Below are 26337 nucleotides of genomic sequence, written 5' to 3'. Positions count from 1 at the left end.
TCCTCACTTTGCATAATGGTATCACCACACACACCAGTGATTGTTCCAGAAACCTCACATCTCCACAGTCCTTGTCACGTCACCAGGATCTCTTCCCTGGACGACTGCAGTCGTGTTCCAATACAGATGGCTGCTGCCTTTAGATTTAAGCACACTTCATCTTTTCTCCACAGTGCTGGCTAAATGACATTCCTGAAATGTAAATCTGAATCATACAGAAGTCCCTTCCTGTTCACTCTAAGACAAAGGTAGAACTTAGTGGGCTACCTAAAAGCACTTAAATGTCTGATTACCTAATTGGTCTTATTTCTGGCTGTTTCTATGCTCCAAAGGTGACATGTTCTATTATATCTTTGTCCCTTTGCAATGCTATGCCCCATGCCTAGAATGGTACCCCTCTACTCTGCTCCCAACTTGCACATCTTGTCTATCTGGCTCTTCCCAATTTACTTTAAGTGGACCTTGGCCAAGTCCCAGGCCATTCTCACACCCACAAGCTAAGCCAAGGTGCTCCCCTTCTACATCTCTCAGCAACAGTTCTGCCCCATAACTGATGTGACTTCATTGTAACCGTGAAGTCCACCCCCACCAGATGAGAGCCCTTTAACCCTGAGGAGGAGACTGGAAGTGGGGGTGGGGTGAGAAAAATAGAGGAGCATCCTACACGTTTTTATAGACACTAGTTTTTCCTCAGGCACTTCACATACATGATTTCATTTCTCACAGCAACCCCTTGAGTGAATTCATATTTATTCGTTCTGAATTTGTGTCACGGGCCAATTCTGTGGCAGGCTCTGGTTTCATGGAGCTGACAGTAAGGGAGGAGGCTGGTTCTATGAGGTCAAGTAAGGTGCCTACCATGCAAATCAGCCTCACCTGCCCAGGTGCTTCAGCTGCTCACGCCTCGGGCCTCAGTGAATAAGTATAAAGGAAATGGACGAACAATGTTCTAAAAATATGCTATGACCGAGCAATTCCACTCCTAGGATTTCATCCTAGAAACCAATAGCACAGGTTTTAAGTCAGTACAATAAGGATCCATGCTATTTTGTTTGAAAGAGTAAAAAAACAACACAAAACAAAAAATGAAAACACCAAAAATGCCCACCAATATAGGAATACTTAAATTATGACGAGTCTACAATGTAATATCAGGCAGCCGTTAGGAAGAACCTAAGTAACTCTAATATAGAACTGAGATAAACCAACAGCGAAAGGATAAGCCTTGGAGGAAATACGTGCGGCTGGTAAAAGTATACACATTTATGGACAGGGGTGGGCAAAAGTAGGTTTAGAGCTGTGGGACTGTGAAACACAGTTAATGAAGCTATTGTAATAATCATAACCTGTATGTCTTTTCCATATGAACCAATGTAAATGTACTTTTGCCCACCCCTGTTTCTGTGGATATCTCTACATCAGCATAGCCAGGTAAAATACAGCACACTCAGTTAAGTTTGAATTTCAGATAAATAAAAAATATTTTTATACAAGTATGCCCCACATATTGCATGGGACATATTTAAACTAAAAAAGTACTTGTTGTTTCCCTGAAATTCAAATTAACTGAACGTCTTTACTTTATCTGCTGAATCTGGCAGCCCTACCTGAATACATATAAAAAATGTTTGGAAGGAGATTAGCTACAGTGAAAGGTTATTATCTCTGGATGTGGGGGTAGGAAGGAGGAACAAAAGGAAGAAATCTCTTTTTTTTTATGTCAAGTGTTTAAAGTGGTAGCTTGTAGGTGATTTTTACTTTTGCTGTGTTCTCCTGGAAGAGCCAGTTAAAATTATACGCACACGCACACACCCACGTTCCTTTACCAACCCCATTTTTAAGTTGGTAGCCAGCAATCTTTTGAAAATGTAAAATATAATAATTCTATGATTCTGTAAGATGAGAAAAATCCTACAAGGATCAGTTAAAAAATACTTCACAGAAACAGAAAGAGGAAAGCTTCAAAATTTCCTAAGAAATGATACATCATTTCAAAAATGATATTAACAGTGTTGTTTATGTCTTCAATGGATTACAGCTGCTTAAAAATTTTAAGTACAACGTATTCAGGTATTGTTTTTAATCTCCAATCTTGACACAGATCCTACAGAACAGGTGGCTTATTAAATTTTATACTTTTAATATGTGAAGTAAAAGTTAGAGAGGGGATTCTAAAAGACAATGAAACAATCCATTTTAGGGACGGGGCAATGATATAAGTAACTCTGGTTGTTTTTAGACTCTTACTTAGCTTAACTATTGAAATATGAGGTCTGTCCAGAAGGTATCCAGCCCTATACTATGAAAAATAGAGACATTTATTGATGAAGATACAAGAAACAGTGTACATAGGACAAGAACGAACGCCTCAGTCCCTTCAAAGGAGGCACCTTGGGACCTCACACAGTTCTCCCAATTGCCATCAGCTTCCCCATCATATTTTCCTGAATTTCACTGATAGCCTGAAATCTCTTCCATTTCAAAGGTGATTTTAGTTTCGGGAAAATCCAGAAGTTACAGGGCACCAAATGTGGGCTGTAGCTGGGCTGAGTCACCTGGGTGATTTGCTGTTTCTCCAAAAAACTCTGCATGAGACATGATGCATGAGTGGGTACATTGTCATGATGAAGCTGCCAATCACCATTTGCCCATAGCTGTGGCCTTGTGAATCATGTGAATATTTTCTGCACAGGAATGTTCAAGCTTAACGCAAAATTTGAGGCAGATTCGTTGCTCTACCCACTCAGTCACTTTGAATGGCTACACAGTACACATGCTCATTCAACAGTGTCTACTGCCCCCACTAAGTACAGTGAAGTCATCATTGTTCATGCATGTGCATTCCAGTCCACTCTCCTTGGCTAGCAGGTTACAGCGAAGTCGCATGAAATTATTCTCATTATATTAACAACAGCTAGACTTTTTTCCAAACAGACCTCATATTTTAGAATGAAAGCTAAATCAACAATCCCAAGTCAGAATAATCCCAAATTTTCTTTAGAGAGTCAAAAGCATGAAAGTTTGCAGGCACACTAACCAATGTAAAAACCTGAGTTGCACCTATCACCAAAAAACATTATCTTGCTTGACTATTCCAATCCCTCCTTCTTTTCTCCTGTTTGTTGGAATCAACATACACAGTCTTTCAAAATGGTTTCTGAAATTTTTCATCTGGCTGTGAGCAGGCAATTGTTTGGCACTAATTCTAGGGTCATCTCAGACTGTCAAGCATGATGCTTGTTGATTTGCCAAGTGATACCAGGCCTGTTAGTGCTGGTGTTTCCTTAATAGCTTATACTTGAATGTAGTTTGCTTTTTAAAAATATACTTTTGTAGTACATCTAAGAAGGATATGATTTATTCCTACCCCCACATACACATTAGACTATGTATTTATAAAGCTAAGAGACAGCTGAAAGTTTTTCTTCCTTAAAGTTTAAAAACCCCTTTTCCTTTCTGGCATCGTATTTTAAGCATTTTTTTTTGTAAAATGGAAATATGCACAATAGAAATTGAAAGCTTTTAACATTTAAAAGCCTATGAGGTTTCACTACCTGTCACATATACTTAGTTTGTAGTTAAAAATATTTTACCGAAGACTTAAAAATACCAGTATAGAATGGTAGAATTCCATATCCTCAGCTGTCCAAATAGACTAAGAAGGTGTTAGGGAAATGTTTTGCCTCTATGTTATTTCTATGTATTTTTAAGGTGCTTGGATATGAGAGGTCCAGGTGACAATAAAATCATGTCTGATGCTCTGAGTGAGGAGAGGAGTAGGATCCCATTTGCATTCCTACACACTGGGAGACGATTTTAGCACTGCATATATCTGAGAAATGACATGCCCACATATATAAAATCAATGAGAAAAAGACACACACCAAATGTTTAAAAACGGTGAAAGATGTAAACAGGAACCTCATAAAAGAGGAAATCTAAATGTCCAGGTGCTTACTGTTATCAGTCATCACAAACTTTAAAATTAACAGTGTAACAAGATACCACTGAGATGGTTAGACAACTTCAAGTCTTCAAGGAAGGTTCACAAGCCAGCATTCAATCTACTGAGCCACACTAGCCAGGGCTGAATTCTTGTTTCTTCATTCTGTTCTGGTTGAATGTTTATTTCTTCTTTCTACTCCAAATCATTGATTTGAGTTCCGGTTTCCTTCCCATCATTGTTGGTTCCCTGTCTATTTTTCTTTATTTCACTTTTCATAGCCTTCACTTTTTCCTCTATTTTGCAACCATACTCAACCATTTCTGTGAGCATCCAGATTACCAGTGTTTTGAACTCTGCATCTGATAGGTTGGTATCTCTTTATTTCTTAGTTCTATTTTTGGAGTTTTGATCTGTTCTTTCATTTGGGCTGTATTTCTTTGTCTCGGTGCACCTGTTAAGTTGTAAGGGCAGAGACTTAGATATTCACCAGGGCAGGGCAACCCTCTTTGCCACGCTGTGGTGCTGTCTGTGGGAGAGGGGTCCAAGTAGGGACAATGCTGGTTGCTCTGCTCTCAGCCAGCTTTCAGTCACTTCCCCTGCTACCCACAAACAAATTGGGCCCTTCTGGTGCTGATTTCCAGGTGAGTGGGTTTGTGTGTGTTCTAGGACCTTGTGGGTCTCTCCAACGAAGTCTCCTGTGAGGCTGGGAGTTTCTCCCACTGCTGCTACCCTCACAGGTTTTTACAGCTAGAGGTTTTTTGAGGCTTTCTTTTCCTGAGCTGGAGCCCTGGGTTGTGTGGTCTGTCTTGTTCCCCAGTGGCTCTTCCTGGTTTAACTGCCCACTAATGTGGGACCGCCTGGTCCTCCAGCTGTTGCCTTGCTGGCCTCCTCTCCACCCCTCCTACCAGTCTGAATGTTTCCTCTTTAACTCCTTGGTTATCGGACTTCCATACAGTTTGATTTTCTGGTTATTCTGGCAGTTCTGAGTATTTTTTGTTTTTAAATTTGTTGTTGTCCTTCTTTTGGTTGTGCAAGGAAGCAAAGTGTATCTACCTACACCTCCATCTTGGTCGGAAGTCCCCCCAAGAATTTCTTCACACTCATAGTTCTCTTTCATATCACTTTTACACTCTGTTCTCAATGGCTCAATGTCTCAACTGTGTGTTCCCACACAATTTTGTTCTCTGTATGAGTAAGAGCATTGGCAGTTGAGCAACTGAGCTTCACTGTCACCTCTAGTATTGTCATCCATGTCATTGACTAATTCCACAAGTTCTCAAGCATACAGCACACATGCAGTCAGTAACAACTTGATCATGACTGGAGCCTTCTAATGGTGACTGTAAAATGCAATCCAAAATGGGCATCTTAGAACTGATGATATATAGTATTGTACTTTCCTTCTTTGAACCTCAGTTTCCTCCCTAATGAAATATATTTATCCTCACAGGTTTGTTGTAAAGATTAAATTAGAAATGGTTCAAGGAAGCATTCATACAATAGTTTAAAGTGATTCTCCATGAGAAATTTTAAAATGTGGCTTCATTATTTCTAAGAACCCACATTACTGATAAGTCAGTTGCTTTTTTACTTTGGAAAATTATATTACATATTATCCATTCACATTACAATTCATCCATTCAGTTATCTAATAAACATTTACTGAGTGGTCCATAGCTAAAGAATATGGTGGGCACTCAGCTAAATGCTAGAGACCCTAAATTAGAGACTTTCTCAATAAAAATCTTGCATAGCTATATCCTTTAATCTACCAGCTCAGCAATCCTATCTGACATGAAAATGAGACTAGACTGATAGGTATTCTAACCTTACAAAGAGGTACCTACTTAAATCACTTTGTTGTATAATTCTTCCAGATTTGGTTTAGTGAATTATATGAAATATCCATGTACTTCAGATAAATGGAACCGTGCTATCCTCAGTTCTAAAATTGCCTTTTTCCCTTTTGCTCACTCAACACTTTGCTTTAAAGGTAATTTCTTATAGAGCCACATCATTCTTTTTAATTGTCACACACAATTATTTCACACAATTTCACAGTCTATTTGGCCATCCACCCACTGATGAACCCTCAGGTTATTTCCTTCTTTTCCCCATTATAATTAATGTTACAACAAACTTTCTTAGTCATACCTCCTTTTGCACTAGTACTAGGGTTAAGTAAAAATGCTTGGTTACTGAATATGTGCAGTTTTAGTTTGAATATATACTATCCAATTGCCTCCAAAATGCTGTACCAATTTATAGTCCCATCAACAGTACATGAGACTATCCATTTCTTAGTAGTCTCACTAATACCTGAGATTATCAAACTTTCTTTTTTGCTTGCCCCAATTTGATGGGAGAAATATTTCCAATCGTTTTACTTTTTATTCTCTAATTAAACTGAACTTTGGGTAGCTTTTTGTTTTTATTAACCAGTTATTTTTCCACATGCTCACAACTCATGCAGTACCAATTTTGCTGGACTGTATCCTGTAGAGTCCATTTCTTTTCCTGTCTAAAAAAGAAAGGGAAACCTTTTCCATTTCCAGTATTTTTTTAAAGATTTTATTTATTTATTTTTAGAGAGGGAAGGGAGGGAGAAAGAGAGAGAGAGAAACATCAATGTGCAGTTGCTGAGGGCCATGGCCTGCAACCCAGGCATGTGCCCTGACTGGGAATCAAACCTGCGATGCTTTGGTTTGCAGCCCACGCTCAGTCCACTGAGCTACACCAGCCAGGGCCATTTCCAGTATTTTGGCACTCTTCCTAGATTCCACAAATCCTCAAAGGTTACCTGGGACTCAGCTGTTGCAGCCAAAAAATTCACTTACATTTCAAAATTGTCTTTTCTTAGAAAAGACTACCTTTAATTCTGAATGTGACCTGCAAGACCCAACCCAATAGTTTGCAGTATAAGTTTTGGAGTGGAAAGTATGAGTATGATCTAGTTACCATATGAGGCTCTAATTGTCTAAAGTAGTAAATGATGTAAGAACTTTCTCTGTGGCATCTCCTCACTTTCCTTGTTGCCCTTCACAATTTGTCATAAAACTTTCAAAGCAAAACCACAGTTGGCGAAATTTGAAAAATTGAAATCCTTAGATTTTACTACTTTATCAAATCTAAAATTCTGGAACCAACCTTGAAGTACTAATTCTGAAGAAAAGAAAGATAAAAGTCAAATAAACCAAATGACATACACGGAAGTCTTTTTCTCCCCTCTCCTCTTTCTGAAAGGAATCTTAGCTATCTAAAGGCAATTATGCTGGCTTATTTAAGACAAATTTTCCTTTGTTCAACATAAGGCTCTCAGATATAATTTCCCATTCCAGGACACATTCAACAAGACGAAAGTAAATAATCAACTTCTTCTCTAAACTAACAATTGCTCTCTACTTACCTATCTCTGCCTCTTCCTTACTAAGGACATTGAGTAACCAAGTCCTGTCAAGGCTTCCTTCACAATTTCTCATTTCTTTCTGTTTAACCACCACTGCTACCCTTCTAGCAAAGACCCTGATTTGCTCATTCCCAAATCACTGGAGCAACCTCTCTGACTGATCTTCTGTTGTAATCTCTCCTAAATGAGCACATCAGCATCAGATGAACCAGTGTAAAATACTACAATGATAATAAATGTCAGCTACCCACCCAAAGCCTGCCATTGTGCCCCAGTACTTACATAATCAAGTCCCTTTCTCTCCTGTTTAACTAATTCCTTGTCCTCATCCATCTGATGTGCCCAGATAAATGTTTTCTTTTCCCAAGTGGAAATTGACAACTCTTGAGCTAGACTCCCCAATCCTGGCTTATTTTTTTGTTTGTGTCACTCATATTTTAGAGTAGCATCTTAAAGGTACTACACAATTGCCACTTTCTCCATGAAGTCAGTCCTTATTTTTTCCTGCCTCTGAATTTCTGTAACTCCCTCATTTTAACACTTACATTGCATCTGTCATATAATGCCTCATGTGGTGGCTATTTCTCTATATTTTAGTTTTCCTTTCTAGATTTCAAAATACATAGCTACTTTAAATATAACTAAATATAAAAATATAGAGATTTTAAAATATATTATGTGTATATATAGTATGTTCAAGTTATTAGTATAGTGTCCTGAACATTCTGCTGTACAAGGATTTATAGAATAAATTAGATACAAAGCTAGAATGTATTTCTTTGCTGGGTAGGCTTTCTTGTTCCCATTTAAAGCATGCTGATAAAAGTTGATGCATTTGAGTACATCTAATATCAGAATATTTTAAAACTTAGTATTTCAACTTGATCAGCTGCCACCAGGAAAATATGACTACCAATTGAGGGAAAATGCACAGATGTTAAATACATTATATTATTTTCAGGACTTCCACTTTTTAGGTGTCCCAGTACACAATGGAAAATTCTTAAAATCAATAACCTAAACTTATGATGGCATATTGTGTGTTCTATACTTAGAAATTTCAGAGCTGAAAGTTTATACGATTTGACTTTCCTGAGAATCTCAAAATTTTTTATAATAATTCAAAAGGTAATTGTGATATCACAAAAAAGAGATGGAAGGAAATGCAAAAAAGCATTCTATAGTCAACAAAGGCCCATACCAGAAGGAAGAAAGGCCTGTACGGATACCAAATAGATCAACTGAATTTGGTGGGTCATTAACGCCACCATGCATTATTGATTACTTGATATCATTGTAGACAATTTGGATAAGCATCTATCATCACCAGTCAGACCTTGGTGTAGTACTGCTACTGGTCTGGATCTCTGCATGTAAAAAGTACAGGAGAACAACCAGAAAGCACACAGGAGAATAATCATCACCCTTTATATCATCAGAATGCCAAATGTTTATAAAACACTGTATACTTTTTAACTCATTTGATTTGCAGCTTTTAACCTTATTTTACAGATAAGGAAACTGAGGCTCAGATAATTTAAGTGACTTGCTCATGTCACATGGCTAGTAATCTGGTGTCGGTTACCATGAACTTTCTTTCTCCACATCAAATAGAGAAAATGAAATAAGCAGATGGTGTCTCCTGGACCTGAAGACATTTTAGCAATGCTAGTGCTTCCCCAAATCTAATCTACCTTCTTGATGTTCCATGGAAGGCAACTATACAACTGCTCACATTCCCCTCCCCGACTTCCCCACTCACACCTGCGGAATTCATGCATTTTAATGCAAAGTGTGCAAGGCGATTTTGTAACTTAATGTCAGCTGATGCAAAGTGTGCAAGGATATTCTGTAACTTAATGTCAACTGAGGAAATAAAATATATGCCAGTGTCCAAACCAAACCTCAAATTCTTCAGACCTGCTAAATTCTTGGGCCTTTAATCACGTGTACGCTTTTGATCCCAAGCCTCTACTGCACCTCCTTCCCATATATCACAGGGAATGTCTGACAGCTTTGCAGCACTGGCCCTGTGTGTCCTGTAAGTGTTTGGAGGCATTCAAAACTAGGAAATAAAATTTATGTATTTTAGCCATGCTAGTCCTGTGATGGCACTGTGCTTCTCATATGGAAGACACAAAATATAATGTTTATTGAGTTGAACAAAAGTCCTGTACATCGTCAGCATATATCCCTACCTGACAAATATTCAACTACCTGTATCAGAAGCTACCAGGGAAACAGAACAAGAATAAGAACTTTGACGGTGCATGAACATTACCAAAATGAAATAGAAGATAGAAATCATTATAACCCAACTCCTCATGGAGAAAAAAAATCACACTTGGAATCAGGCTCTAACTGAACAGAATAAAATGCTAAGAATGAAAGTTATAGCCAAGAAAGTAATATGGATCTAAGGGTTAGGTCAGTAAAAACGAGGGCAAAGTTCAAACTAACATTATTTTTAGAGGAATGTGCAAATAATTCATTCAAACCAATAACAAAATGCTTTAAGTATAAGTCTACAGTATAGGAAATCATTCTATAAAAATGAGAACAAAACCAATTTCTATGACTTTCAGAAAGTCTACTGGACTAGAATAATACAATAGGAACTAGGCTCAGGGGTGTCCAACCTTCTGGCGTCTCTGGGCCACCCTGGAAGAAGAGTTGTCTTGGGCCACACATTAAAGACATTGCGACGTGTAGTCACACACACACACACCAAAGTCTCATAGTGTTTTAAGTAAATTTACAATCTTGTGTTGGGCCACATTCACAGCCATCCTGGGCTGCACTGGCCGCAGGCTAGACACCCCTGAGGCAGTTCTGGCCTAGTCCTGACTGCATGACTTTTGGGCAACTCACCCAACTTCTTTGGGATTCACGTTCTTAAATGTAATGTGGAAAGGCTAGACTATATAGATTTCAAAGTATTTTCCAATTTTGAAAATTTTATAATTTCACTGATTTATGTATAAGGGATGCCTTCAAGCCTTTAAAAATGCTTTCCTTAATGGGTTAAATGATCCTTTCACTTTTGTTTACATTTTTAATTTGTAGATAATGTACTATATAAGCCTTGTCAACTTTCAGGATTTCAAGTTGAGCTGGCACCACACCAACATATTTAGGAAATTATAAGAAAGAGTAAAACGGAAATGGGATAGATGTCCTATAATACTCGATGGATTCCGGGACCCGGTGGAACAACGAGCGAGCACATGGGCTTTGAAAATCTGTCCTGTTACATTTGCAATGAGAATTTCAAGGGCATTCTACTATGTTTTTACGAGCCCTGCTTTGCTTTAACGCAGTTCTCACAATATAAAAATGTACCTGGCATAGATGAAGTTTTAAAAAAAGGATTTAATGTTATTTAATGATAGAGTTTATAATGGCTTATTAAAACTATCCCTAGGTTTTATGAGTCAGAGTGTGGATTATCAGCTAAACAACTATAAGGTATATTTTCCACAGGAATGTCATATTTGATCATTACAAAAGTTGACAGTAAAAATTACAGCCTGGGAAACCTCCCTATTTTTTACAAAGGAAGTAGAAACAGATTCTAATATCTATAAAGTATGAAAAAAAGAGAGAAATTCCAGGGGTGGAACTGCATGGAGGAACAATATAATACAATAATTCCTTCAAAATAATAAAATTCTATTTTCAGTGGTCTCTCACAATCTTCATTTGTTCTCAGATACAAGCATAAAACACTAAGTCACTCAAGGAAAACTGCTAACAAGTTTTAAGGTGACCATGAATCTATTTCAGATGCCAGATTACTACTGATATTTCAAGGAGAAAGGTATGTTTGTCTAGAACTAAGTTGGGCTCCAATTCACAACTGTGTTGAAGTTTGTGCCATTCTTCCAAAATTTAGAAAACAAAAAGGGTAGGATCTTTTCACTAGAGAGGAAAGGAATACGACTAGAGGTTATCCCTGTGTGGGCTCTTTTCTCAAGGACCACAATATGGCGACAGCAGCCACAAGTAGGCGCCGACTCAGAGATCTGTGAGGACATAGAAGGATCACACAGGCAGTTCCGCTGACTTTCTGTAGGGCTGTTATGTGAAAGAAACAGGCTGCATATTTTTGAAAACACACTATGTATTCTTCAATGGTTTACAAGTAAATCTGCAGAAATAAAGGTATATTTTGCTTAACTGAATGTAGCTTCAGAAGTGTTCAAACAAAACCACAACATACGTGACAAATAGCCAATATCTAATGAAGAGCTTTTATTTATGAATCCTAGCACTGACACCACGAGGTTTAATCATAATAAAATTAAATGGATCTGCCTTCATTCTGTTTCTGAATTTATTTTATACACTCAAAGGCTTATAACAATTAAAATTATAAAAATAAATTGTGCTAATGGCCCAGAGGGCATGGAAATGCTAAAGCATTTATGTAAATAGGTCTTACTCATTAAACAGCACTGACAAAGATATATAAATTATATTTAATCCTACTATGGTGACTTAGATGCAAACAGTCTAATGGATTGTGCAAGAGTCACAAATCTAGCTCTTAGCTTTTTACTTGTGTGAACCTGGGCAAGTCATTAATTAAGCTGGTTATTGCTAGCTGCCTCCATCTGTAAAATGAGGAGAGGGCTACTTCCCAACTGCCTGCGAACCTCCCAGGTCAGCTCTGAAAAGTTTCTTCCGAATTTAATCTTAAAGAGATTAACGCCAAATCCAATCAAGATATAAAGGTATAGGGAATGTAAATTTTCCTTAAACTTGCAGACTAGACAATGTTTTCCAATAACATTACAGAGGTTGAACTATTCAACTGTTCATGAAAATAGTCATGCCTATTGATTCACTAGGCTTGTGTCTACATGAGCGAGAACTCGGAGGGTAAACAGGGGATAAGTTCTGGGGAAAAGAATGCAATGAGTCATTAGGACGAGAAGTGGAATAAAATGCTATATCAAATCCTATTGAAACTGCAGGACTTAAAATGAGAAACTACTTTTTCCCACGAGAACTCAGCAATTATAATTTTAATGAATGCTAGGAAAGATTTTCAAGTTCTTAGCTGACATGTTCAAACACAAGTGTTTCCAATGAAATATGCCATTTTATAAAATATAGTCACTATTAATTAATGCCAAAACCAAGAGAATTTTTATGGAATTACATATTATGGACACATGACTAGCGAAGCAGCTCATCACGATTGATGTTATGATTCCGAATACCACAGGAGTGAGTAATGGTTCGGTGCCGTCCCGTGAAGTTCCAGCCAATGTTTTTTGTCTAATTGGCTCATCATTGTTCACTAAATTGCTATTTTTCTCTGCTATCCTGTTTCCCATCATCTGGTATTCCTCTGGAGCCTACACAGTTGTCAGGTATGTGTTTCAACTGAAGCCTGATGCTGCAGGGCAGATCCTGAAATCAGGAGGCCTAAGAAACAATTCTGAGAAAACAGTGGCATTTAAACATGAATAAATACAATTTTGTTTCTATGTTTTCATTTTTAATGAAATAAGAATCTACTTTATGAGGAATAAATCCACTTCTGAAATCAAACTGACATTTAACTTATTAAATTACATGCTTCAATATTTGCCTAAGCTCAAACAGAAGTCAATTACCAATTATCCCCTAAAATCAGAGCTCAGTAACATGAGTAACAGAAAAACTCATATACAGTCTACCCATCATTAGATAAGACGAGATCCCACAGTTAGGGATTGTGCACATATTAGTGTGGACTCACATTTATATATCCTTTACTGATTCTTCTTTGTGATCTGATATTTAAAGATTATAAATTCCTAAAGAGTTAAATTTCTCCAAACCATATATAATTCTTTTATTTTTTAATTTTATTTTTATTGTTGACACTATTACAGATGTCCCCATTCCCCCCACTCCTTTGCCCACCTCTGCCCAACCCTTACCCCCATCCCCTCTGGCCATCACCACAATGTTGTCTGTGTCTATAGGCCTTGCAGGAATGCTCTTTGGCTGAGACCTTCACCTTCTTTCATCCAGTCCTCCCTCCGCCCCCCACTCCGGCAATTTTCAGTCTGTTCCACGTACCCATGCCTCTGTTTCTATTTTGTTCATTAGTGTATTTTGCTCCTTAGATTTAAAATACTTTTATGTATCACTAGATATACTTAAAATCAGACAAGAAGACAATCTTTTAAAATTGGCATTGCTTGCTCTAATAAAGCCAACTAAAACTGGTGCATCCAATTTACAGCCTGACATCATCATGGCTGAAGTTGACTATGTCCCTTACTGAAGAAAGTCACCTTGACCCCAGATTTGTGGTTCCTTCCTACTCCCTTCTGTCAACAGGGCAGGGGGACCCTTTGCTGTTACTGTACTAAGGCAGCCCATGGAATGATATAAACAATTTGCCTGGGATGGAAAGACTCGAGTTCTGCCTCTGCTTCACTGTGAGATCTTAGATCTAACCTTCCCGAGCCTCTGATTCCTATCTATAAAAGGACGGTCTCAGACTAGATATTATAGGATGGCAGCAGGTCTAACACTCATCACTGACATCATCTCTTTGGTGATCATGCCACCCCTTCTTCCATAAAGAAAGAGACTGAAATCTACATCATATGACACAGGGTTACTTCTACTCAATTATCCTGATGGTTGGTCCCAGCCCTCACTTAAAAGTTATTTTAAATGGTGCCAGAATTTTCCTCAGTAACATTAAGTAAGAACTCAGTGAAATCCAAGTATGATTATTCCTTCCAATGTTTTGTTCTTGGTGCAATCATATAGTCTTCATTGTTGATCATTTTCGGAACACCCGTCTGAAAAACACTCGTGACCCAAGCAAAATGGCATCTTTTCAGAAGAGAAAGTTCCAAGTTCACGAATATGAACCCAAGAGCCAATGGGGTCAAAACACTGTGGTAGAGCTCTCTCTGTTTTTCTCTAAACAGTTTTCATGATGAGTTCAGACAAATAAATTTCAAAAAACATGCTTTCACCTGGGACTGTCTCATTCATCCATCCCCTTCATGCTGGCAACCAGATTTTCACTAGACAAATCTACCCAAAACAAAGTATGTGCTTACCAAGGTTAGTGAGGACTCTATTTGGATAACAACAGCTTAATGATTTCAATCTTTAAAAAATGAAACAGCAGATTTTGGAGGCCACTAATTTATTTCAAGTTTCTTTTCTCATCCTGGATGGCCCTCCTCCTCTAAAACTGGTTCTCATTTCCCCAAGTTCTTGCTGTGCTCTGAAACCTCCCCATCCTTGGTGAGGCCTTGGTGAGGCCTTGGTGAGGCCGGCTCGACCAAAGTCAGTCAGCAAAAGCAATCTCTTTGGAAATGGAAGGCGTCTGGTGCCCCCCAATTTTAACGACTTCAGTTTGAACTGAAGAGGAGTTTATTGCCTCTCTAGTCCCTTTCCCTGTGGCAGTAAATTACCAACGATTAAAGAGCCAGCTTCCCCTCGCCCTTGTTGCCCCCGCCACTCCTCTTCGCTCCCAGCAAAAGCAGGACATAAAAAGCTCCCCAAAGCACAAAACCCGCCACCAAGGCAGCAGCACTGTGGTAATTTCCCAAGGCATTATGATTGATAATGATCAGCAGAGCGTGGGATAATAGCTCCCCTTAATTTACCGGTCCCTTTGAAGGGTTAAAATATGGCAGATGTTGATAGCTGACACTCCTTGCTAACAGGAAAGACACATTGCTGTGGGGCCCACTTCGAGGCTTTCCCTTCCCTGCAGCTGTCTGTGTCGAGCTAATTGTATCCACTTGTTTAACCTCGGGGAACGTCTGGAGGGGACCCAGTGCCACAAGGGTACCTTTTTTTTTTAACGGTCATTTCCTCTCTGGTGTAACTTGCATGACAGTATGTGACAAGCAGAAATTAATGGGGACACTGCTGTGCCAATTCCTCCTGAATTGCTGACACTGGCTACAGGCTGCCTGCCTGCCACCCAGCCAAGACCTCACATGAAACATGGCGAGGGGCCCACAGCGCTATTCACCAGCAAGCCAGCTGGTCAGTGATGAGAGGATCCGAAACAATGTGGGGCGCACAAACCAGGAAGAAAACGCTCCACAAACTGCATCAGACCAAGGAGGTAGCCTTTGCTGGGAGTTAATGTGCTGGTTTATTTTCCTGGGTGGCAAACTGCAGGACTGCAACCTGCAAAGTACTTGAGATACAAGAAGGATTCCTCTTCCAAGGCCTTCCTTCTAAGCTGTAAGTTAGGAAAGCAACATCAGGCAAAAGGAAGCCACATGAGATTCATCTCCAAGGAGTCTTTGCTAGCAGGCAGCTTCCAGGAGGGCCTAGGAGCCAACAGGGTATCTCTTGCCTCTAGCTAACTACCATAGTGTGCTGCCCAGTTTAAAAATTCTATGCATGGGGTATCTCTTTCACTCTTTCTCCCACATAAAAGCACACACATAAAAGAATCTCAAGTTCAAGCCCATTAATTGCCTGCAATGTTTTGCAAGACTGGGGAACCTGCCCCAACCTTAGCAAGATCCACTTTCTCCTCATAGTATAATCAGGAATCAAACTCTGGTGGTGGCCACCTAAAATGGTGGCTCTGTTATAAATTAGGCCTTGCTGATTTCAGCTCAGATGAACAAATGAAGGCACTTAATTAAAAAAAGAAAAAAAAAGCATAGCAGAAGACCACCTAACCACAATCTTGTGTACAGCACAAAAGTCAAGTTTAAGGAAAGAAAATGGAAAGCTGTAGTGGGAAAGTCACACTGGTAAGCATTTTATAAAAATCTGTGAAGCTCTAAAGGGTATTTAAAAAAATGATACAACATAGAGACAGAGAGGCTCCCCAATTTTGTGTCTGGGCATGGCATGGCGTGGCATAAAATTTTGGTGGCTCTGAAGTAGAAGACAAGCTCATGAAAACAACAATGTATTCAATCCACTTTTTCTTCCCTCCAAAGTTTTAACGTGTACTAGTTGACGTGAAAATGCAGCTAGTTTCTGAGAATACAAGAAGTACTTACAGCAACTGGAGAATGTAGCAAATGAACAATGCGAAGGTTTTGGTCTGAGTTAGAAAGTCCTTTTGTTTTTTTGGGGGGGGGGTGTGGATAACAGAGAAAGAGAATGAATTAACCTGCAGCATTACCAGGTTGACCCTGGGGAGAAAGAGGACATTAGTTTCCACTTCCAAGAGGGCTATCAAAGCCAACATTAGTGTGGTGGCCTCAGAGCAGTCATTCGTTGGTCACAAAGAGTTAGTTACAGGGACAGGCAGTCTATCTTTTCACTCACAAATGGAATTAAAAAAAATTCTCCAACTCACTCTGGCAAAAAGCACAAGATCACAGGGAGAATAAAATGGTACGCATGCCCACCTCCACCAGACGGACTCTGGAGATAACGTTAGTGGATGGGCTGTAATTTCTTTAAACATAATCTGTGGGAGACCTACTGAATTTAGGAAAGGTTTAAAGCGTCCCCGACTCAAAACGGAATTCGGGCCTGGAAAAGACACAAAACAAGATGTCATGGAAGTGGATATGCCAGTTTCTTAAACACATTTCTCAAATACACTATTGAGACAGTATACAATGTAACCTGGGCCTTTTTAAAATGCCTGGTGCCAACAGAGTCTTTAAGGATCCCTGCTTTCTGGTCACAAAGTAATATTGTAAGGAAAGTTTAAAAACTCCAAATCTATGGGGTGTTAAGAACATACTTTGTAAGTAATAGATCCTTTCTGCCAAGACCATCATGGAAACATTCACAAACAGGAATCCCATTCAGCGTCAGACATTCCCGCTTACGGGACAACTAGATGGTGTGAACTGGAGTCTCTCAAAATGGATTCTTCAAATATTAGCAAAGACACGTGCGTGTGCCATCCTGAGCTTGACGTGTGACGGCTATAGCTTGCCCAGCGGCTCTGCAGACCACCGCCAAGGGCCCCAGCAGGAGGCAGCTGTGGGGCTGCTTGTTTGTCATTTCTCATTAGCTACAATATTACCTGCTTTTATGATTTTAGCTCGTTTCTGTGCTCCCAAGGTTTCTCAGACTACAAATACCCAATTTAACAATACCAGGAGAAGTAACAGAATTCTGTACATGGGGCTTCATTTCATAGATACACTTTAGAAGTGTGTAATTGTAGGTTAAAGCGGGGATAGCTGTCCTTAATAAAATAGCCTCTCTCAGCTCACATGCCACATTGAAGGGGTCAAAAGCTGCATGGCTTGTCACAGGCTCTCCAACAGCACACATGTTCGATGTGAGAGGGAAGTGAGCCGTACTTTCAAAGGCCATCCAGCAAGCAGCTGGATGTAACACACGTCCAGGTTTCCCAGCCCTGCCTGATGCTTCCTCAGGCCTCTTATCAGAACGAGAAGAATAGAGATCTCTGTTATGGCTTTCCTGTGGCAAGTACAAGACAAGGCGATGATTTTCCAGTCCATTTCCCCTGGCAACATGCTCATCAATCACCAGAGGCTAGGACTTTGTTATTCTGACTGGAGGAAAGAAAGCTCAGTGGTTTCTGCCTGAGTGAAATGGGACTCTCTCCCACCCAGTGTTGCCTCCACCTTTGACAGCTTTGGGCGCACGGGCTGAGCTGCAACACAGCTATGTGCCCAGTGTATAGATGGTTCAGTCTGCAATGAAAGCTATTCTGAATGTGTTTGGTGATGCCAACGGTCTAAACCCAATACAGAGGCTACCAAAAAGCTGCGGGGATTTAACTGGCTGTAAACAGTGTATCCTCAACAGTTTTCATTTACCATCACCCACACTATTTTCATCTTCATATGGTTGAAGGGCCACAACGGGAGGGGACAACAGACTTAAAGGAAGACAGGGAAAAAAGCTTGAAAAGTAATAAACATGCACTCAAATTTCCTTTGTCTGGTATCACTGCCCCCGCCCCGGCCCCCACTTTTCCATCCTTTAATTCGGAAGAAACGTAGGTTGCCTTTGGGTGGATAGTGGAGAGTGGAGTTATTTGTGTTATTGTAAGGGCAAGTGCATTTAATGAAATTGCTGTTAGCATTTTGAGTCTCAAATTAAGTACTCATATTTTATTACTTCAGGAAAAACTGGTAAGACATCTGACCGTCCTTCATTACACTAATTCTGTATTCACAATACCTTATCTATTTGTGGGCTATCTCCCTGTACAGGCCAACATAGGTTTGAAAAGAAAAGTTCCTTTTTTTAGCAGGCACAGAGTAATGCATATGTCTAAAAAGCCTTTGATTAACTGTATTATATAACTGCATGAGCTCATTTTTAACAAGAGGACTGAGAGTTGATTTCAAGTAAAAAATATGGAAAAGCTAAAGATTATTAAAGAAACCACACCAGAGCCTGCCACTGTAGTAAAAATAGGCTTGTAACCTTACTTTGTTCTACATGCAGACATTAATTTACAAGTTCACTACTCAACCAGCAATTGTTTGCATTTGTAATCTAGTGAACTTTCTCCACAGCCCAGTTATACTAAATGGTCAAATGCCAATAAGAACAGAGATAATAACAACGGTATCAGCCAGTTTTATTAGAAAGCCTATCACATTTTTCTAGTTTTCAATGTCTGCCATTTTATAAATATCAGCATCAATAAAAATGCACTATATGTTTTAAATATACATACACATTATTTTTACAAAATGACCCACTGTGTTGTCTAACAGCAAACGGAATGATACTATGTGGCTAATTGTTATGTCAGCCTCTAAAGACAGTATGTATGCAGATGTAAGAACTTCAACTTCTCTGTAATACAAGGCATTCTCCATAAAAATGAATGCTAAAACAACCTTGTCAGATAAAAATATTATGTTAAGTATTACGAAAACACTAATTTTTGTAGGGCAAAAGCAGTTGACTATTGGCAATTCATATGGCTTAATGTAGTAATAGTACATGTTCATTTTAGACCACAAATAAAAACAATCCATAATACCTCAACACAGACAGATGCTACTAGTGTCTTAGTGTATTTCCTTTTAGTTTTCTGTACCTGTATTTGAAATGTATTTCAAAATTGGGATCATACTTTATATACAGTTTGGATCTCCTTCTTTTGGCAATTATTCTTCAAAAATAAGTTATTTTGAAAAATCGTTCTTTTAAATGAATTTTCATAATTTATTTAATCATCTCCTATCATGGTACACATTGATTTTTAATGTACAATTCTCTGGTTATTTATGAGGTTGAATACTTCTCCCATCTATGTACCAGTCATTTACACACATGCATTTCTTTGTCAGTTTGTCTGTGTTCCTTCTTCATATCTAAACTGGGTAATTGTCCTTTTCTTATTGGTTTGTAAGAGCTTTTTGTATGTTAAGGATATTAAACCTCTGGCATAATTTTTGCAAATATGTGCCTTTTGTTTTTACTCATAATATTTTAAGTTTAGAATTTTATAGTATAATCTATGAATTATTTCTTGTATGATAACATCCACTCTTTTTGCTTAGAAAATTCATGTCTACTCGCAAATCTAATATTTGCTTATATACTATTCTATTCATTAAAAAAATAAGTAGCAGCTCTACTCATACACACTTTTTGAAATTATGAAGTGTTTAGACCATACATGAGAACACTTGCTTGGTATCCACAGCCGGAAGCGCTGCCTTCAGCCTCCTAACCAGCACTAAATGTTACTAAATCAGGCCTGTTTCTAGCAAAATTTACAAGCGAACTCAGCTGTCTCTTTTCTAAGGAAAGTTTCCTGCTGCACAAAGGGTTACCTCTGAACAGTATCTCCATTATTTCACCCACGACTCCATTCCTAATTTTCTGTTTTCTGGCAGCTGCTCTCTAACTTACAAATAATGTGTGTCTTTGTTTAGAGTTCCTTAGAAAAACTGTATATTCTAAATGTGGAAGAAAGCTCAATTTATTTTACTTTGAAACCTGAGAAATCAATAACATGAACCATATGTTAATTATGGAACTTGGTGATAAATAAAGTAAGAGGTCCTGTGAAACTCTGGTGGTGCGAGTGATGGCGAGGCTGAAATAGAAAAGGAAGGGGGTCCTTTCTCTCAGTGTGGGGTGCTTTCATAAATCTCTCTGCTTGGGAGGACACCAAAATGCAGCTCTTTTCTTAATTCCGTCTAATGTAATTTGTATTTTACTTTTCCCCAGTTCCTAAGTGTGTTTATCAAGATCTTACAGTGATGACGAGATGTGTGTCAAGGGCTGTTAGGGTATTAGCGACGTTTAGAACAGATGATGTCAAAGACAAAACTTTACCAGCATTTTTGTCCCCGTACGTCATTTGTTTGCATTCATATAGTGTTGCACTGGAGACACAAATCAACCCATCTTTCATGTCTGGTTTGAATATTAAAGAATTTTAGGATTACACTAAATTGCTATGATTAGAGTAATAGTCATAATGAGGGAACAAGAGTTAGTAATGTAATGTTTCTGATATTTACACTCAGCATAATCACATGCCTTTTAAAAAGTTAGTTTTGGAGTTTATTGCAGGACACAAAACTCTACTTTTCCCCTGGGACTCAGTCAATCAATTCTCTTGTCATCATCAACCTCTTTTTCCCTCTTCATATACCTCACCCATCTGATGGGGAATGTATTTTCACAGAAGGAAGGGGGAGAAGGAAGCAGGGACCTCACCTACCGCATTCACACTATCTTAGTCTGAACCTACACTTCAGGTCTTCGGCTATTGATGATAATGAATTTCTCAAGTCCAGATCTGAATGTCAGAATGTGATACATTAGTAAAATTAAAATGTCGACAGGAGCAATTCAAATGTTCATTCCATGCTAACCATATCCTCAGAACATCTTCAACTGAGGATAACTGATTCCAGATCAATCAATACCTGATTGATCTGAACTTAACTAATGTTCAAATTCCTAAAGTTAACTCACAGTAAAACTTTCTGTGCCCCGTGGTCCCCAATTCCTGCTATGTTCTACTTTTTAGCCTTCCAATCTAAAAGCACTGTGACTAGAGTAGAATAGAATGATAAATATTTCTTTGGTTTTGTCCAAGAAAGGAAAAATGAACAAGTACGGTCAGGGACAACAGAGAGCAATGGTAAATATAAAAATCAACAAAGATGCTAGTTTATACTTGTTAAAGGCTTAGAACCACAACAGGAAGAAATCTGAGCCATTGCAGCTTCTAGCATACGAGCCTCAAAGGAAGGGCCTGAATACTATGTTTGGCCGCATTGTTGTCAATGCTAAAAATCTATGACTGTCATCCACTTAAAGATCATATGGTTTTGGTTTCTCTTCTATAAAACAGAGTCAGGAATTCTGACCAGTAACACTTGCAAGTCTGGTAATGGCTTACTAATTTAAGATCACAGAGAACTATGAAAACATAAGTGAAATGGAACAAAAAGCATCTTTCAAAGGTCAAATCATGAACACTTTTTTTAAATGAATAGATTCCTGGGTGGCCTAAGAATTTCTAGTTGGAATTCTCTATTCCTAAGAGATTTCTCTTCATTCATATTAATGAGTTAGCATTTTCCAATAGAACATATTAAGGATTAAAACTTCGGTGCTTTTAAACAAGCATCATATGCAGGCGACTGTCGTTAAAATGCCACACATGACTTCACCTGGTCTGAGGTTAGCACCTTAGGAATGGCTGAGGTTACCCGTGCACAGGCAAGCAAATACTCCACAGGTCTGAGCCGTCTTAGAATGTAAGGGAGACGCTCTCCATTTCCTAGTCATGTCATATGAATGTACTAAAAACTCTCTCCTGAGGTTACGTTTGAGACAGGAGAGGGTTCAGGCAGGGCTGTGGTGCTCATGAGCACCCTGGGTGGGGGTTATGCAGCTGAGTCACTGGCCACACTCTGAGAAAACAGAGCATTATGTTTACCTAACATCATTAACCTTTTATTAGATGGTAACTCATTTTTGCAAAATGTTGGGTTTAGTCGACTGTTCAGACATCCAAGTTAAGCTTACCGTTGTATGGTAGTAGCCAGAGATTTTAGAGATTAGACTCACACTTGATTATTTCTAATATTCGAGGAATTATCTTTTACTCCCTTAAAACTTCAAGTTTCACAGTGTCCAGATTCTTGGCAACAAGGCTGTGATTTGCATCTATGAGTCCAAATTCAGGTCAAACACTCCTTGTTTGCTTTTCCATTGGTGTCCATCTTTTAGGAGAATTTCGCTCTTTTGAGTGTGACGATAAGGTAGAGAAGGAGCAGAATGATAGTAATCGCTACAGCGTTTCACATGCTGGAGATACTTGATTCTTGTGACTGCCATAATGGGGTCATCAAGCCTTCATTACCAACTGTTTGCAAAAGCACTTGTTCATTCAACAAATATTTACTAGCACCAGTAACCATTTTCTTATCTGCAATAAAATGACTGATTAATTCTTTTATGTTTTTTAGGAATGAGGAGTAAGATATGGGGTTGGCCAACAAGTCTGTTTTGTTTTTGACATACAATAAAAGACACATTTTTCATTTTGACCAATAATTTGATTGACCAATAATTTGATTGATTCGGATATTTTGAGTATGTCAGCTATCTCCCACGTAGTATAATGTTGATCGTTTTCAATTAATGTCTCGATTTTGATCACTATCAACTTCAACTGGTCCAGTGAGGGCTCTCCAGCACGAAACTTCACAAACCACTCTTGACACGTTTGATCAGTCACAGCATCTTCTCCAATACACTGCACAAGTCTCTTTTTATTTGTGTCTCACTTGCATTTTTACCTTTCTTGAAATAATAAAGCACAATATGCTGAAAATGTTGCTTATTTTCTTCCATCTTCAGCATTAAAATGGCTACACAAAAATTCACCAACTTTAATTTTTTAAAAAAATCCACACTGATATGACAACTGTCACAATAAAATCTAACAAAATTGTTTTGAATGAAGTTAAAGACAACTAAGTGCTACTAGAGCTACCTTAAGGAAAAAACCAAGACCTTTTGATCAACCCTATACTATCTTAGATGACTGATGGATACTTTCTCTACATGCCTTTAACTAATTTAAAATTTAGTGGCCCTGGCCTTGTAGCTCAGTTGGTAAGAGTGTTGTCCTGATAAGTCAAGGTTGTGGGTTTGATCCCTAGTCAGGGAACATACAAAAATCAACCAATGAATGCATAAATAAATGGGAAAACAAATTGATGTTTCTTTCTCTCCCTTCTTCTCTCTTTCTAAAAAAAGAGTCAATGAATAAAAATGTTAATGATTGCAATCTGTTAGCAAGTGTTCTAGTACAATGGTGTTTTCTTAACTTCCAAACTTCACAGTACATGGGGAATCTGAAATTTCTGGATGAGAAGATTAAAAATCAAATAAATATATACAGGAGAGTATTTTCAATTTGATTTGAAAAATCAACTTATTTCTTTGAAGCTGCTACTTCTGAAAGTGAAGAATGGGAAGAACTTTGCCATTCTCCAGCAATGATGAATTGCTGGAATCTTATGTTTAAGTTTTCAAAAATGTGTAACTAACCAAATTATCTTTTAGCTATATACTCCTGAGAGATGAGAATGGGGTCTAAGATTCATAGCATCAATCAATCTCTTCACTGGACTTGGTTTCTCATCTTTAGTATAAAACATATTTACCATAGTCCAACATCGGAAGAGAACAATTTCTGGAATTTTGTTAAGTCTGTGCTGTATTAGAGGAGACAATGCCTTTTGTTCTAGCAAAGATCAATTGCTGGTTTTAGACTTGATCTAACCAAATCAACAAGGCAAATCCTTAATTACAACATGGATAATCCCACAGAGTCCCTGTCTGCCACGAAAAACTAATGTGAAAGAGCCAAGTGGATGTGTCGAGGTATGATATGCCCTCAACCAATTTTTCTATTGTGTGTGTGTACATAAAATCTATCCTTGAAAAAACAGTTTGTTCACCTGTATAATGGGAATATTGATGCCTATATTTCAGAGTTAATCAGAAGGTTAAAGGTAAGACCTAGCATAGTTACCAGCACTTGTTTATAAGGTCCGTTATATTCCAAACAGTATGCTAGTACTGAAGATAAGTAAGAAACTAGAGGTCTGACTTCAAAGCTCTTACCTTCCAGTTGGGAAAGATAAAAAACACACATAAAAAGAAATGAAATTAATGAGTTCAATCTTACGAAGAAGATAAAATAGGACAAGGTGGTATAATGTGGTAATAAACCATCACTAACTGTTGAGCTTTAGCTGAGACGGTCAGAGAAGGAACCATGAAGATATGACGTGAGTTGGGGCTAGCTAGAATGATAAGTAGACATCCTACTTGTGGGGCTTGGGGGACAGAGGGGTGGAACATCCAAACAGAAGGAACAGGAAGTACACACTGAACTGGAAGTACACCGGAAAAAGAGAAAGCGAGCAGGTGTGGCTAAATAACAGTGAACCAGGAGAAGGGTGGAGGCAGATCAGAGTTTGGAGGGTGAAGGAAGAAAGAGCACCAGATCACGTAGGCTTTATGATTCTATTCTACAGGTCACAGGAAACCCTGGAGAAAAGTTTTCAGGAGGGACATAATACTTTCATTTATGTTTTCATAGCGCTGCCATACAGAGGGTGAGAATAAAGGGACAGAAGCGGAAGCAGGATGTTGAGTTAGGAAGCTGGGTTGGTGGGTTGGACTATAGCTTCAGCAATGAAGATACTGAGAAGTAGACTGGGGATATCTTTGGGGCATAAAACCAAATGTCCTTGCTAATGGGTTGGATAAAAATAGTTAGGAAAGCAAGGAACCAGAAATGATCCCTAGGTTTGGGGCTCAAACAACTGGGCAGACTGGGAAGGCTTGAGTTAGAGAGAAAATCCTTGGGCAACATTTTGATAAAGAGATCATCAAATGATTAGTTGACTGTAATGCATTTAGAGTGTGCGTAGAGGTCAGGTGGGACAGTAAATGATATATGAAGATTTTAGCCTAAATGCCATCTGCCAGAAAGTGTAAGACAGGGAAGAACAGAGAACCAAGGGTGAAGCCTTGAATGTTCCAACAGTTAGAGGAGAAGAGTCACAAAGGAGACTGTAACCAGGAAAGTTTGGGCACATGCTAAACTTAGATGAGAACTATCCATTTTCTATGCAGAACATCACTTTGCTGTCACCACGGTGATAGAGGCTGGGTATATACTGCCAGTAGCTTTTTAATGGGCTCTACAAACAGATTCAATGCCTAAGGTGAGAAAGCATTTCCTCAAGAGACTCCAACTTAGCTTGATCAGAATGTCATTTGCTTATTTTTGTTAGTCATTATTTATTTTAGTAAGTCAGTCTAGCAGTACCTTTAGAAAGACACTAGCATTTATTTGTTAACTCATATTTCCTTTTAGAAAAAAACAAAACCATTAAATAACTGTTAGAGTTTGTTATTATATACTTTTAGATAAATGCATTTGCATAATTCTGTCCTCTTTCTTCTGATATGAATTCAGCTACTGCAAGGACCTGAGAAATTGCTTAAGGATATGTTTCTGGGAGAAAACGCAAAATCTAAACAATCTAATAATGTTCTCCCTGAAGAAGCTTCTTGAGTTATTTTAAGTTACCACAGGTGTAGCAACCTTATTTTACACCTCCCCCTAAATTTGTGGTTAACTCAGTGTTGACTCACTTCCAATCATCTCTCCTACTGGAGTCCATGGCCAATTTGCTGGCGCTACTATGATTTAAACCTCTAGCTGCTCTCAGACTGGCCACTTAACTTTTGCTTAGCAATATATATGCTGTTCTTCTCTTTAAAAATCCCCCCACATTCTGTGTACGTGGGGGTGGGGGAGGACATACACAGATAAGGGTGCATGTGGGGATCTGGTTTGTGTGGAAAAAACATTTCCTTTGAGTCAAAAGACCATTTGAAGCTAAGTTTCCACAGAGAAATTCTAGGTTACATTCCTGATAAAAGTCCAGATGCCTGTTTTTGAGAAAACAGAATGCTTCTAAGCACAATAGTTAATATACTATGAATAATGTAATTTTAT

General features: G+C 38.5%; 1 protein-coding gene across 4 annotated transcripts in view; it reads right to left on the bottom strand.

The window, feature by feature from the left end:
• Positions 1-26337, bottom strand: part of CDK6 (cyclin dependent kinase 6) — a 228325-nt gene that overhangs the window by 130816 nt on the left and 71172 nt on the right. The window lies entirely within an intron of this gene.

Source organism: Phyllostomus hastatus, unplaced genomic scaffold (genome assembly GCF_019186645.2).
Source record: "Phyllostomus hastatus isolate PE091 unplaced genomic scaffold, TTU_PhHast_1.1 phas_scaffold_78, whole genome shotgun sequence".
NCBI lineage: Eukaryota > Metazoa > Chordata > Mammalia > Chiroptera > Phyllostomidae > Phyllostomus > Phyllostomus hastatus.
This window is presented reverse-complemented; position numbering and strand designations above follow the sequence as displayed.